Raw genomic sequence first — 14,363 nt, 5'->3', positions numbered from 1 at the left:
TTTGTCTTACTGGTTGCACCTGTTTTGTGGTTGTGCCTTTTTCTTGATTTTCTTTCCGGACTGTGTGGTCCTGTGTTTGGGCTGGTCGTTTGTATGCGCCTGGCTTTTGGCGGGACCATTTTGTACCGGAATAAATATTACGATTATCCTAAAACCTCTGCTCCCTGCGCCTGACTCCTCACCCACTAGTCCTAGAAGACAACTAGGCGTATTTCGCGCATCACTACTTCACAGGAGAGCCATTTGAACGTAAACTTTTTTTTATCAAAATGCATTTTTTTGCAGAAATCCCTTCTGGAACATTGGAACTTTAATGTGCCTTAATAACAAACTTGTATGCCATCTGTAAATGCAAATTAAAGTATTACATTTCAAGCCTAGCTGGTTTAGCCACAGAAAAAGACAGCAACTTTCTCACTAGCCATGATTGACTGAGATAAATCAAATCAAATCAAATTATTCACATACACATGGTTAGCAGATGTTAATGTGAGTGTGGAGAAATGCTTGTGCTTCTAGTTCCGACAATGCAGTAATAACCAACGAGTAATCTAACCTAACAATTCCACAACTACTACCTTATACACACAAGTGTAAAGGGATAAAGAATATGTACATAAAGATATATGAATGAGTGATGGTACAGAACGGCATAGGCAAGATACAGTAGATGGTATAGAGTACAGTATATACATATGAGATGAGTAATGTAGGGTATATAAACATAAAGTGTCTTAGTTTAAAGTGGCTAGTGATACATGTATTACATAAAGATGGCAAGATGCAGTAGATGATATAGAGTACAGTATATACATATGCATATGAGATGAGTAATGTAGAGTATTTAAACATTATAATGTATCACTAGCCAATTTAAACAATGCCACCTAATATATTAGGTGGCATTGTTTAAATTGGCTAGTGATACATTTTTACATCAATTCCCATCAATTTCCATTATTAAAGTGGCTGGAGTTGAGTCAGTATGTTGGCAGCAGCCACCCAATATTAGTGGTGGCTGATTAACGGTCTGATGGCCTTGAGATAGAAGCTGTTTTTCAGTCTCTCGGTCCCTGCTTTGATGCACCTGTACTGACCTCGCCTTCTGGATGATAGCGGGTGAACAGGCAGTGGCTCGGGTGGTTGTTGTCCTTGATGATATTTATGGCCTTCCTGTGACATCGGGTGGTGTAGGTGTCCTGGAGGGCAGGTAGTTTGCCCCCGGTGATGGGTTGTGCAGACCTCACTACCCTCTGGAGAGCTTTACGGTTGTGGGTGGAGCTGTTGCCGTACCAGGCGGTGATACAGCCCGACAGGATGCTCTCGATCATGCATCTGTAGAAGTTTGTGAGTGCTTTTGGTGACAAGCCGAATTTCTTCAGCCTCCTGAGGTTGAAGAGGCGCTACTGCGTCTTCTTCACCACGCTGTCTGTGTGGGTGGACCAATTCAGTTTGTCCGTGATGTGTACGCTGAGGAACTTGAAACTTACTACCCTCTCCACTACTGTCCCGTAAATGTGGATAAGGGAGTTCTCCCTCTGCTGTTTCCGGAAGTCCACAATAATCTCCTTTGTTTTGTTGACGTTGAGTGTGAGGTTATTTTCCTGACACCACACTACGAGGGCCCTCACCTCCTCCCTGTAGGCCGTATCGTCGTTGTTGGTAATCAAGCCTACCACTGTCGTCCGCAAACTTGATGATTGAATTGGAGGCGTGCATAGCCACGCAGTCGTGGGTGAACAGGGAGTACTGGAGAGGGGCTCAGAGCGCACCCTTGTGGGGCCCCAGAGTTGAGGATCAGTGGGGTGGAGATGTTGTTACCTACTCTCACCACCTGGGCACGGCCCGAAGTCCAGTACCCAGTTACACAGGGCGGGGTCGAGACCCAGGGTCTCGAGCTTGATGACGAGTTTGGAGGGTACTATCGTGTTAAATGCTGAGCTGTAGTCGATGAACACCATTCTCACATAGGTATTCCTCTTGTCCAGATGGGTTAGGGCAGTGTGCAGTGTGATTGTGTCGTCTGTGAACCTATTGGGGCGGTAAGCAAATTGGAGTGGGTCTAGGGTGTCAGGTAGGGTGGAGTTGATATGGTCCTTGACTAGTCTCTCAAAGCACTCCATGATGACGTAAATGAGTGCTACGGGGCGGTAGTCATTTAGCTCAGTTACCTTAACTTTCTTGGGAACAGGAACAATGGTGGCCCTCTGAAGCAGGTGGGAACAGCAGACTGGGATAAGGATTGATTGAATATGTCCGTAAACACACCAGCCAGCTGGTCTGCGCATGCTCTGAGGACGCGGCTGGGGATGCCGTCTGGGCCTGCAGCCTTGTGAGGATTAACACGTTTAAATGTTTTACTCACGTCGTTGGCACTGTATTATCCTCAAAGCGGGCAAAGAAGGTGTTTAGTTTGTCTGGAAGCAAGACGTACAGTATGTGTCCGTGACGTGTCTGGTTTTCTATTTGTAGTCCGTGATTGCCTGTAGACCCTGTCACATACGTCTCGTGTCTGAGCCATTGAATTGCGACTCCACTTTGACCCTACACTGACATTCAGCTTGTTTGATTGCCTTGTGGAGAGAATAACTACACTGTTTGTATTCGGCCGTATTCCCGGTCATCTTTCCATTGTTAATGCGGTGGTTTGCGCTTTCAGTTTTGCGCGAATGCCGCCATCTATCCACGGTTTCTCGTTAGGGTAGGTTTTAATGGTCACAGTGGGAACAACCTCTCACTTGCTCATCCTTATAAACTCACACAGTGAATCAGCGGAGACATCCATTTTATTCTCTGCTGGCCGGAACATGTCCCAGTCCACGTGATCAAAACAGTCTTGAAGCGTGGATTCTGATTGGTCAGACCAGCGTGGAATGGTTCTTGTCACGGGTACATCCTGTTTGAATTTCTGCCTATAGGAGTGGAGAAGCAAAATGGAGTCGAGGTCGGATTTGCCAAATGTAGGGCAGAGGAGGGCCTTGTATGCATGGCAGAAGTTAGAGAAGCAGTGATCCAGCTTTTTGCCAGCCCGGGTACTACAATCGATATGCTGATAGAATTTAGGTAGCCTTGTTCTCAAATTTGCTTTGTTAAAATCCCCAGCTACAATAAATGCATCCTCCGGATATATGGTTTCCAGTTTGCATGGAGTCCAGTGGAGTTCCTCGAGGGCCGTCGTGGTGTCGACTCGGGGGGGATATACATCGCAGTGACAATGACCGATGTGAATTCTCGTGGGAGATAATAGGGACGACATTTGATTTTGAGGAATTCTAGATCCGGTGAACAGAAGGACTTGTCTTCCTGTATATTGTTATTTTTGAATGAGCAGTCGTTCATGTGCAAAGTATTTATTCTCATCAGCATAGTTTCCACATGTATGTACCAGCCCACTCTCTTTCTCTCCCGCTCTCTTTATCTTGCCCCTCCCTTTCATTGTGTAACAAGCCGTCATACTGGGTTAGTCCACCATGGACTTTTCATTGAATTATTGAAGTATCAACCTATAATCTATCCTGTGTGTGTGTTTATGTAATTCTGTGTGAGTATTTAGTTAATTTAGAGATCTAACATTGAGCAGGACAGAACGACAATGGTGTGATTCCATCAGTGTGGGGCTATTTGTCTGAAATGTAATGCTCTTTGTGTCTTTACTTAATTATAAGCTAAAGAGGCTTTACCATTTCTCTTTACTTTTTTTGGTGGCCTACGAGCATCTCTCTGATGTGGCAAGCCTGCTCAAATACATAGAAGATGTTTATCACTATCAGACCTGGTAATATAGTATTTGTTTTCTTTAATTAAAATATTTTTCCTGCTTAATTGAACTTCCCTTGCTCAATGGAGACAATGTAATTGTCTCAAAATTTTAAACCCTGTCCATCAGGCACTCCAGACAGAAAACAAGTACCATTTGAACCCAGGTCTGATCACTGTTGATAGTCATTTTAATCTCTCTTATTGACCCCTACCCCTTCTCTGCATTCCTATAGGGCTCTCCGTCAGCATCTCCACCTTCAGCCTGGTCGCCATAGCAATCGAGAGGTACAGCGCCATCTGCAACCCACTGAAGTCGCGAGTGTGGCAGACTCGTTCCCATGCCTACCGGGTCATCGCCGCCATCTGGGTGTTGTCGTTGGTCATGATGGTGCCCTACCCAGTGTTCAGCCACCTCAAGTCCTTCCCCAAACCCGACCGAACTACAGGACACATGTGTCGCCTGGAATGGCCAAGCGGTGGGGTGGAACAGACGTGGTGAGTGAGTTTCTGACTGGAGACCTCTAGTGCAGTGGTCAGAACTGGTTTCTGACCGGTCCCTGAGTTTCCTGAAGCTAATTAAGTCAGTTCTCGAGTGGTATTTTCAAAGTAAGCCGTTAACAAAGGAACATAGATTGCCAGTCCATTGTACAAAAAAGTATCTTGAGTTTGTTCGGTCTGTTTTTATGTTTGATTGCTTTTATTGAATAGATTTGTTTCAAAATAAATTGTTTCTTCCCCACATTTCTGATCGGGGAAGCAATGAAGTTTTCATGCAGTTTTCATTATAATTCCACTTATATTAAATTTGCCCAAAAGTAATGCCTTCCCCCTGCAAGACTGAACAGAATCGTCATAGCCAGACATTTCGGAGCACCACAGCAACATCTAAGGCAATGCAATTATATTATTAGGCGGAGTAGTTCGCATTGACTCAGGGCTAGCGAAGCAGTTTTAGAAGGTAATTACACTCTAAAGACCAGCAGTTTATTAAACACTGGTCGACGATTAGTAATATCGTTAGAATATATCTGCATCTGCAGTTCAAGTTTAGGCTTTTTCTGTAGAAACTGTTGCTGTTAAGTTTGGGCACAGAGGACTATCATCAATTTGCCCATAAACAAACAGAGAGACTGTGGAGTAGAGCAATTAAAGGAAGATTGACATTCTCCAGGGGTTCTCCCCAGCCTTATACAGCTCTCTCCTCTCTCTCCTCCAGACCATACTTCTTATCTTTTACACTAAATAAGCTCTCTCTCTGCAGACCTTACTACTTGAATTGTAGTTGTTCACTGATTGCAGCCTGTTAAAACCTTTCCAGACTTTACTTGTTTTTCTTTTACATACAACCCTAAGACTCCTTTGGGGATCTACAGTGCATTCTGAAAGTATTCAGACATCTTGAATTTTTCCACATCTTGTTGCATTACAGCCTTATTCTAAAATGGATTAAATCATGTTTTCCCCCTCAGCATTCTACACACAATACCCCATAATAACAAAGCAAAAAACTTGTATTTTTTGTATAAATAAATCAAAACGTAAATATCACATTTACGTAAGTATTCAGACCCTTTACTCAGTACTTTGTTGAAGCACCTTTGGCAGCTATTACAGCCTCGAGTGTTCTTGGGTATGGTGCTACAAACTTGGCACACCTATATGAAGAGTTTCTCCCATTCTTCTCTTCAGATCCTCTCAAGATCTGTGATGTTGCTGCCCAGCTAAGCCACTCCTGCATTGCCTTGGTTGTGTGCTCAAAGTCATTGTCCAGTTGGAAGGTGAACCTTCGCCCCAGTCTGAGGTTCTAAGCACTCTGGAGCAGGCTTTCATCAAGGATCTCTCTTTACTTTGCTCCGTTCATCTTTCCCTTGATCCTGACTAGTCTCCCAGTCCCTGCCGGTGAAAAACATGACTGAAGGGATGGTGCCAGGTTCCCTTCAGACTTGACGCTTGGCATTCAGGCCATTGAGTTCAATCTTGGTTTCATCAGACCAGAGATTCTTGAGTCCTTTAGGTGCCTCGTAGCAAAGGGTCTGAATATTTTTGTTATATAGATTTGCAAACATTTCTGAGGATTTATTGTTATTCCTGAGTATTTTTTGTTATTTAATCCATTTTAAAATAAGGCTGTAACCTAACAAAATGTGGAAAAAGGGAAGGAGTCTGAATACTTTCCGAATGCACTATTTCTCTTAACAATGGCAGGCACAATCATTTTAATAGGATTTATATTTTAATTTGTATTGATATTCAAAAAATGATCAAAGCAGCAGTGACAGTAGATGTAATCAACAAGCACACACAATATAATACCTATAATTTTTGAATTATTACAATATACTTCAGAAAAGATGCTATTGAAATATAACTTGTGACCTTAGTACTTTTGGTGACCTCTTTGAGGCCAAGCATCTTGGTGTAATGGCTAAGGTGTTGGACTGACAGTTACAGGGACTATTTGAGTCCATTACGGGCTACTGCCCAAATTGGCTATTGAATCAGCGTGTCTAATTATGCTTACTAATGATGCCAGGCATGAAGAATTGTCAAATAATGTGAAACAGAAGTATTAGTGTGGCACCTGCTCCTCGCCCCTTTCCATGTTCTTCTCTGACAATAGAGAATAAGGATCAAAGACTAAACAAAAGATGAACCGAAACCTCATCTATTTACTGTCTCTCTGTATGTCCTTCCTTCCTGTCACCTTTTGTCCCCCAATCCCTGATGTGTGACCCCACTATCAAACAGAGTACTGATGAAAAGCTTTGAGTATCAGAGGCTGCATTAATGAATGAATGAATGAGAGCCTAACCTGCTGCAAAGGCTGATGGGAGATTAAAAATGAACCATCCATGGAGGATGTTCAGAGGAAAACACCCACGCGCCCATTAGAATTTCACACAACGCAAAATAAAGGCTTCCTCTCTACTAATTCTCAAAGTGTGTGGAATGAACAATAGTGGATTTGTACTTTTTTTGTACACGGCCAAGTTGATAGTATCCGCATTGATGTGAAGATAATTGGAAAAATGTTAATTACCACCATAGAAATATTATTTTATTTTATGACCACAATGATCAAAGTAACTTTTTTCTCTTCCTGTCTGGCTTCCTGTCCCTCTTTACCCTCTGTCTTTCTCTCCCTCTTTCTTTCCCTCCCTTTTTCTTTCACTCCATGTTTCCTTCTCTTTCCCTCTTTCTTTCTCTCCTTTTTTCTCAGGTACATGCTGTTGCTTTTAATCTTGTTCTTCATCCCTGGGGTTGTGATGATCGTTGCCTATGGACTTATCTCCAGAGAGCTGTACCGGGCGATGAAGTTTGAGCTGGACCAAAACAGAGAGAACAGTTGTGAGACTCCTACACCACATGTATCTCCTGCCATGGATATGATTGAACAACTAATTTGTTTCTCACAAATAGAAAGTTATGTAAATGAAGTTGAGTTTTGGGTTAGGGATTGGGGTTGGGGTTTTGAAATAGGGTGATGCTGGGCAGAAGCAATGAGGGCAAGGACTAGGATTCGGGTTTTCAAAACAGGCAATGGTAAGGCTGGGGCCAGAATAAGGGTTTTGCATTCATACAGTAACTATTTTCTCATAAGGCCTGTTTATTTGTGAATGCATGTTCCCCACATTGCAGGCTTATGTCACCAACTCTTTTCTCATCCTATTATGAGTAATGTGCTCTGTCTTCAACCTACACACTTACTCACCTACACACTTACACCCAATTCAGACCCACTTACACACTTCCATGTACATTCCACAGCACTGAAGAATGGCGTAAACACCACTGTGACCACCAGCAACAACGACACAAACGATGATGGCTGCTACATCCAGAAGAAGCCACCGTCCATGGAGCTGTCCACCCTCACCACCCCTACTCCGGCCCCTCCTAAACCCAGAGTGTCCGCCGAGCACCCTCGAAGCAATATCTCGGAGGCTAAACTCTTGGCCAAGAAGCGCGTGATCCGCATGCTCATTATCACTGCCATTCTCTTCTTCCTCTGCTGGATGCCCCTGTACATGGCCAACACGTGGAAGGCTCCTCTCGGGGGCACCCATCTCGTTCATCCACCTATTGAGCTACACATCGGTGTGCGTCAACCCCGTTATCTATTGTTTTATGAATACACACTTCCGCAAGGCGTTGCTCACCACCTTCGCCCACAGCCGTCCGCCCTGCTGTCGGCGCCGCCTGGAGAGGCGGAACGGCGGGGATGATGAGATGATAGTGACGGGGACTATGGGTCCTTTGTCCATGTCCAAGATCAGTTATACCACAGTGAGCACCGCGGGGACCTACTCTGATTCTTTGTGAAGGGGGCTAGGGGTACAGTGTCCATATTAGGACAGCCTCATTCTCAGCAGGACTTCTTCCTAATATGGACCCTGTATAGGGGAACACAGGGGGCTGTAGCAGTGGGTACACAAGTAGTTGTGACCAAGGATGGCAACCGACAGAATGCTTGTGCATTTTCTTTGCTTGTTCGCTCCTGATTTCTTCACGTTTTATTGTGTTACATACTGGGATTAAAAATGGATTTAATTGACATTTTTTTGTCAACAATCTACTCAAAGCACTCTGTAATGTCAAAGTGGAAGAACATGTCTAATGAAAAATAAAACACTAATATATATTGATTTGATAAGTATTCACCCTCCTGAGTCAATACATGATAGAAACACCTTTGGGGATCATGACTAGACATCAATTTAAAGTCTTGCCATACATCTTCAAGCAGATTTAAGTCAACTGTAACTTGGCCACTCAGGGGCATCCACTGTCTTCATGGTAAGCAACTCCAGTGTAGATTTGGCCTTGTGTTGTAGGTTATTGTTCCACGGAAAGTTGAATTCCTCTCCCAGTGTCTGGTATAAAGCAGACTTAAGCAGGTTTTCCTCTAGGATTTTGCCTGTGCTCAGCTCCATCCCATTTATTTTTGTCTTGGCCAATATCAATCATACCTATACCATGATGAAGCCAACACCATACTTGAAAATAAGGTGGCAGTTAGTCAATCATGTGTTTTATTGGATTTACCCCTAACATAAGGCTTTGCATTTAGGTCAAAAAGTGTATTCCTGTGCCGTGTTTTTTTCTCCAGTATTACTTTAGTGCCTTGTTGCATACGTATGTATGTTTGCATTCTTCTTTTCACGCTGTCATTTAGGTCGTTATTGTGGAGTCACTACAATGTTTTTGATCCATCCTCTGTTTTCTCCCATCACAGCCATTTAAATCTGTAGTTGTTTTAAAATCATCAATGGTTTTATCATGGTGACATCCTTGAGCAGTTGTCTTCCTGTTCTGCAGCTCATTTCATTAGGGCAACTGTATCTTTGATGTGTCTGGGTGGTTTAAAACATAATCAACAGCATAATTGTTAACTTTTTTATTTGATGTATTTAACCTTTACATAACCAGGCAAGTCAGTTAAGAATAAATTCTAATTTACAAGGCAAAAGGCCTCCTGCGGGGACGGAGGCTATGTCAGATAGGGAGAGTGAGGCCTAAGAAGGTTTTATAAATAAGCATCAAGCAGTGGGTCTTGCGACGGTTATACAGATATGACCAGTTTACAGAGGAGTATAGAGTGCAGTGATGTGTAAAGGAGCATTGGTGGCCTTTCTGATGGCCGAATGTTAAAGAACATCTAGCCGCTCGAGAGCACCCTTAACTGCCGATCTATAAATTTCATCTCCGTAATCTGGCAATGGTAAAATGGTCATCTGAATCAGGGTTAGTTTGGCAGTTGGGATGAAGAGGAGCGATTACGATAGAGGAAACCAAGTCTAGATTTAACTTTAGCCTGCAGCTTTGATATGCACTGAGAGAGGGACAGTGTACTGTCGAGCCATGCTCCAAAGTACTTGTATGAGGTGACTACCTCAAGCTCTAAACCCTCAGAGGTAGTAATCACACCTGTCGGGAGAGGGGCCTTCTTCTTACCAAACCATATGACCTTTGTTGGGAAAAGATAGGATAAGGCCGCATACACTGAGTGTACAAAGCATTGTGTGTGCCGTTCAGAACAAGGATAAGGGCAGAGAAAGCATGTTTGACACTAAGAAAGCTTTGTTTTAGAGTGTTTTACACAAAATCAGAGGAGGGGCCAGCTGAGTATAAGACTGTATCATCTGCATATACAGTACATGGATGAAAGAGCTTCCTATTACCTGACCTATGTTGTTGATGTAAATTGAGAAGAGTGTGGGGCCTAAGATCGAGCCTTGGAGTACTCCCTTGGTGACAGGCAGCGGCTGAGACCGCAGGGTTCTGAAATTATACACTGCACTCTTTGAGAAAACTTGATTAAGCTTAAATGTCAGACGTGTTATTGTAACCCATCTATCAATCACTGCCCTTCTTTATGAGGATTTCAAAAAGCTCCCTGGTCTTTGTAGTTGAATTCGTGCTAAATTCAATACTTGACTGAGGGGCCTTACAGATGTTGTTTGTATGGGGGACAGAGGAAGGGATAGTCATAAAAAGATAATGCCAACCCCTGTTATTTCACACAGTTAGTCCATATATTTTACTACTGAACTGATTTAGGTTTGCCTAAACAAAGGTGGTGAATACTTATGCAACAAATATATTTTAGTTATTTAGGTTTTCCTTTGTACACACAGTTCCTTTGTACACATTTGTAGAATTCTCTTTTCACTTTAACAATATGTAGTATTATGTGTAGATCAACAACAAAAAAATTACAAGTAATGCCAGAAAAAAAAATCCAAGGGGTGTAAATACTTATGATACCCACTGTATGTGTGGTTTATTTATAGGGCTCATTACCTGAACATATAAGGTATTTCAAATACAAAATGGAATGTTGATCTTTTATGTAGTGCTTAAATGTGTGTGTGCTGTATATGTAATGTAAATGTTTCCGTATTTTTTATTGTTTTTATAAATCAATGCCAAACTGTATCACACAATGAGGAAAAGAGAGCATACGGCCGCATACACTGAGTGTACAAAACATTGTGTATGTGTGCCATTCAGTGGGTGAATGGGCAAGACAAAAGATTTAAGTGCCTTGTGTGAAGAACTGCAAAGCTTTTGGGTTTTTCACGCTCAACAGTTTCCCGTGTGTATCAAGAATCGTCCACCACCCAAAGGACTTCCAGCCAACTTGACACAACTGTGGGAAGCATTGGAGTCAACATGGGTCAGCCTCCCTTTGGAATGCTTTCAACACCTTGTAGTGTCCATGCCCCAAAGAGTTGAGGGTGTTCTGAGGGCAAAAGGGGGTGCAACTCAATAGGAAGGTGTTCCTAATGTTTTATACACTCAGTGAAGAAGTTGTCTGATTACTCATCCTGAATATAATTTTGCTGGTCTATAAATCGCTCCGTACATCAGTCTGAACCTACTACTTGGAAGTCGTTTGTGCTGACTTGAAGATATGTATAGGGCCAAACAGAACGGTTTGACTTTGTTCGCATTTAAGAAGGCAAAATTCCGAAACTTTTGTGGGTGTGGCATTTGGCAGGAGATGTGGATGGGGAACCAAGCAAACATAGAAGATCTGTCACCCAAAGACTTTTGATACAGTAGCTTAGTGGTTGGTGTCTTATAGCTCAATACCGGAAATGTACAGTATATGTTTAAAACTAGTTGGAAATACTATAATTACACAATAGCACATTTAATTTTAACACAAATTAAATTATTACATATTTTCGTATTTTACCCCCTTTTACTCCCAATTACGATCTTGCCTCATCGCTGCAACTCCCTAAAGGGCTCGGGAGAGGCGAAGGTTGAGTCATACATCCTCCAAAACATGACTCGCCAAAGAGGATAAACTCCATGTCTCTCTTCTTTAAATAGGTGTTAAAATAAGAAAAATACAGGCACCATGGACAACAATCTTGGTCTCGCCTCGTTTTCCAATAATTGTCTTGTACGTTTCAAGGTACCACGTGGCACCAACTAAATTACCCAGGGGACTTTATTCATTTACAATACATGATTAAACTGCCTTGTCTTTCTCTATCATTTGTTCTTAGTCTGGTGATGCATGCTTTTTTATTTAGTTAAGGATCTATTGCTGTTTTTCTTTGCTCTATTCCTTCTTGTTATTCGCATTGACAGAGTAATGCATGCAATGTAGTCCAAATGAGAACTTGATTTAAGACAGTATTAAATGATAGTGGCTTTACTGATAGTTCATTCAGAGGTAGCTTGGTTTTGCACAGCAGTGCCAGTGTGTCTTGGATGGAGGGAGAATGGGAGATAGAAAACCTGATTGAAAAGTAATCTTGCACACAAAACCCGACTGACAATTTATACATCAAGTGACAACTATATTCTTCATCCAGGACATGCTGCTTTGCAAACCAAAGGGACAAGACAGACCAACACAAATGTCGGACGTGCGCAATTGATCACTTCCTGGCAGACAACAAACGGTGAAATTAAAGGAAAACGATGGCTGATGTTCTGTGGTTAGAGACGATAGGATGGCCTCTCACTTTACACGACGCCCACCCACTTAAACACACTTCTGAAAGTATTATCGGAAATCGAATTAACTGCAATTGATTTAATACAGGATAAATGGGAATCTAAATGTGATTTGATGTATAATTTCTGCCAAATAATAGTAAGCCAATAGCATATTTTCGAAAGATGCTGACATATCATGTGCATTATATGATTCATTCTATGGTTCTGTTTACTGTATAAAAGTTTCTGTGCTTAATCTTGGGAAGTCATGGTTACATTATTTCAAATGTGTGTTATAGAGACACATTTTTCAAAAACAATTTTCACACAATCTTCCCATATTTCGGAGGATTTTGAATTATTGAGATAGGAGTAAGAGCGGATTACTGTTTGTATTTGGGGTCTTTTGAATCATCCATCATCTTGCTCTCTGATGAGTAGAGAAACGCATGATGAATGTTTGAGCCCAAGCTCTAGTGGATGACACACCATCAACCCATTTTTGGAATGGTAAGTGTGACGTAGAAGTCTGTCACTGGCAGCATTTGGTTCTTTAACGCACACACATATTCATCACTCCTCCCTGCGCCATTATAAGATAAGTTAACAATGTGGGTCGACACACAAATTAAACTTCTGTCTTGGTGCATGCATTTCACACTTGTCAATGTTCATATTTGAGAGATACAATAATTGTTATACTTATCAATGTTGTGGATGAGCGCATTGTTTGTTTGTTCTGTTCCTCTCTCCTCCATCTCTGTAGCTTCCGGGTATGCTGGAAAAGGACCCGAGCTAAGGGAATTGGGTTGGCTTTATAGTGCCTGTCCCAAATGGCTCATTAATGCATATTGAAAGATATTGTCAGTAGTGATGTAATGTTGTAAATGTTATGTTGTGATATTGTTTAAAACCGTGTTGCAATGTATATCCTTTAGTATGTTTAGTTCATGGAAAATGTAGGTTTGTATTGTTAATTGATTAATTAATTAGGGTTAATTGTTCTGAGGGGAGGGGCTAGCCCTACAAAAGGAGCCTCTCTTTCAGTCATGGAGAGGCAGTTTGGATTGAGCTATGGATGGGGCAGCATTGTTTTTAAGCTGTCCCATAAGGTAGACGTTGATGGCAGTACTGTTGTTTTTTGTTCCGGAATCACTTGTAAATAAACACCTTTGCACAGAAGAACTTTTGCGGTTCCGCCATCTTTTTATTTTGATAGAGGTTAGGTTATCCAGTTTAGCCTTCTGGCCTACTCTACGTGACATATGGTGGCAGTGGTGGGATGGCGTACCGCAAATCAGTGAATTCCAACAAGAGAGGTAAAGGAATGCGTACAGGATTGCGTTCTCAGCAACAGCATCAACTGTCAGAAAAGGTACCTGATGTTGAACCGGGGTGGAATACCATGGAATCGTCTGGTGAAGAAGAGGTCAAGTATGAGAAACTAGGAGCCCGACCGCGGGGCCAAAGACAACCAGAACTGGGTGAGCTGCTGACTGAAGGAGCAGTTGGGGGACCAGAACCACACCCAACCATGGTAACCCTTTTTCAGCAACTTTTCACCTGCCTTGAGAGGAGGGACGAAGACCTCAAGCAGGAGTTACGTGGCCTACGCCAATCTAACCTCACAGCTCCCCACCAGGCAGAACTCGTCAGTGAGAGCCCAAGATTGGGTCTTCCAACACCAGGATGACAAAGGCTCGATGCAGCAGGGACTTCAACTCCACAGCAGGCACCCCAAGCAGTAATGAGGCCAGCACCAGGAGACCAGTCCAGCAGTGTTAACGTCCATCTTCCAGCATTCCTGAGGAAGGAGCCAAAGATGCCCTCATACCAGCAGGGGGAGGACATTGAAAACTACCTGCTGAGGTTTGAGCGCATGGCTAAGACGTGGCAGTGGCCTGAGGTAGAGTGGGCCTGCAGGCTTGTCCCATTGCTCACGGGCAAGGCCTTAGAGGCTTACACAGCAATGGATGAGGGGCTGTCCAATGTCTACAAGGGCTTGAAGGAAGCGCTGCTGGTGAAGTTTGACATCTCACCGGAAACCTACCGTCAACGCAAGACGTACCACCGCCTCAAGGGTCTCTACCGATGATGGGTTCGACCGGGGGAGAAGACACAGGACGAAATCGGGGAGGTCA

At 42.8% G+C, this 14,363-nt stretch overlaps 1 pseudogene; it reads left to right on the top strand.

Moving 5' to 3' along the window:
• Nucleotides 1-8,082, top strand: part of LOC135543101 (cholecystokinin receptor-like) — a 33,465-nt pseudogene extending 25,383 nt beyond the window's left edge.
• The last annotated feature ends 6,281 nt before the right edge of the window (nt 8,083-14,363 follow it).

This window comes from Oncorhynchus masou, chromosome 7, assembly GCF_036934945.1.
Source record: "Oncorhynchus masou masou isolate Uvic2021 chromosome 7, UVic_Omas_1.1, whole genome shotgun sequence".
Lineage (NCBI taxonomy): Eukaryota > Metazoa > Chordata > Actinopteri > Salmoniformes > Salmonidae > Oncorhynchus > Oncorhynchus masou.
This window is presented reverse-complemented; position numbering and strand designations above follow the sequence as displayed.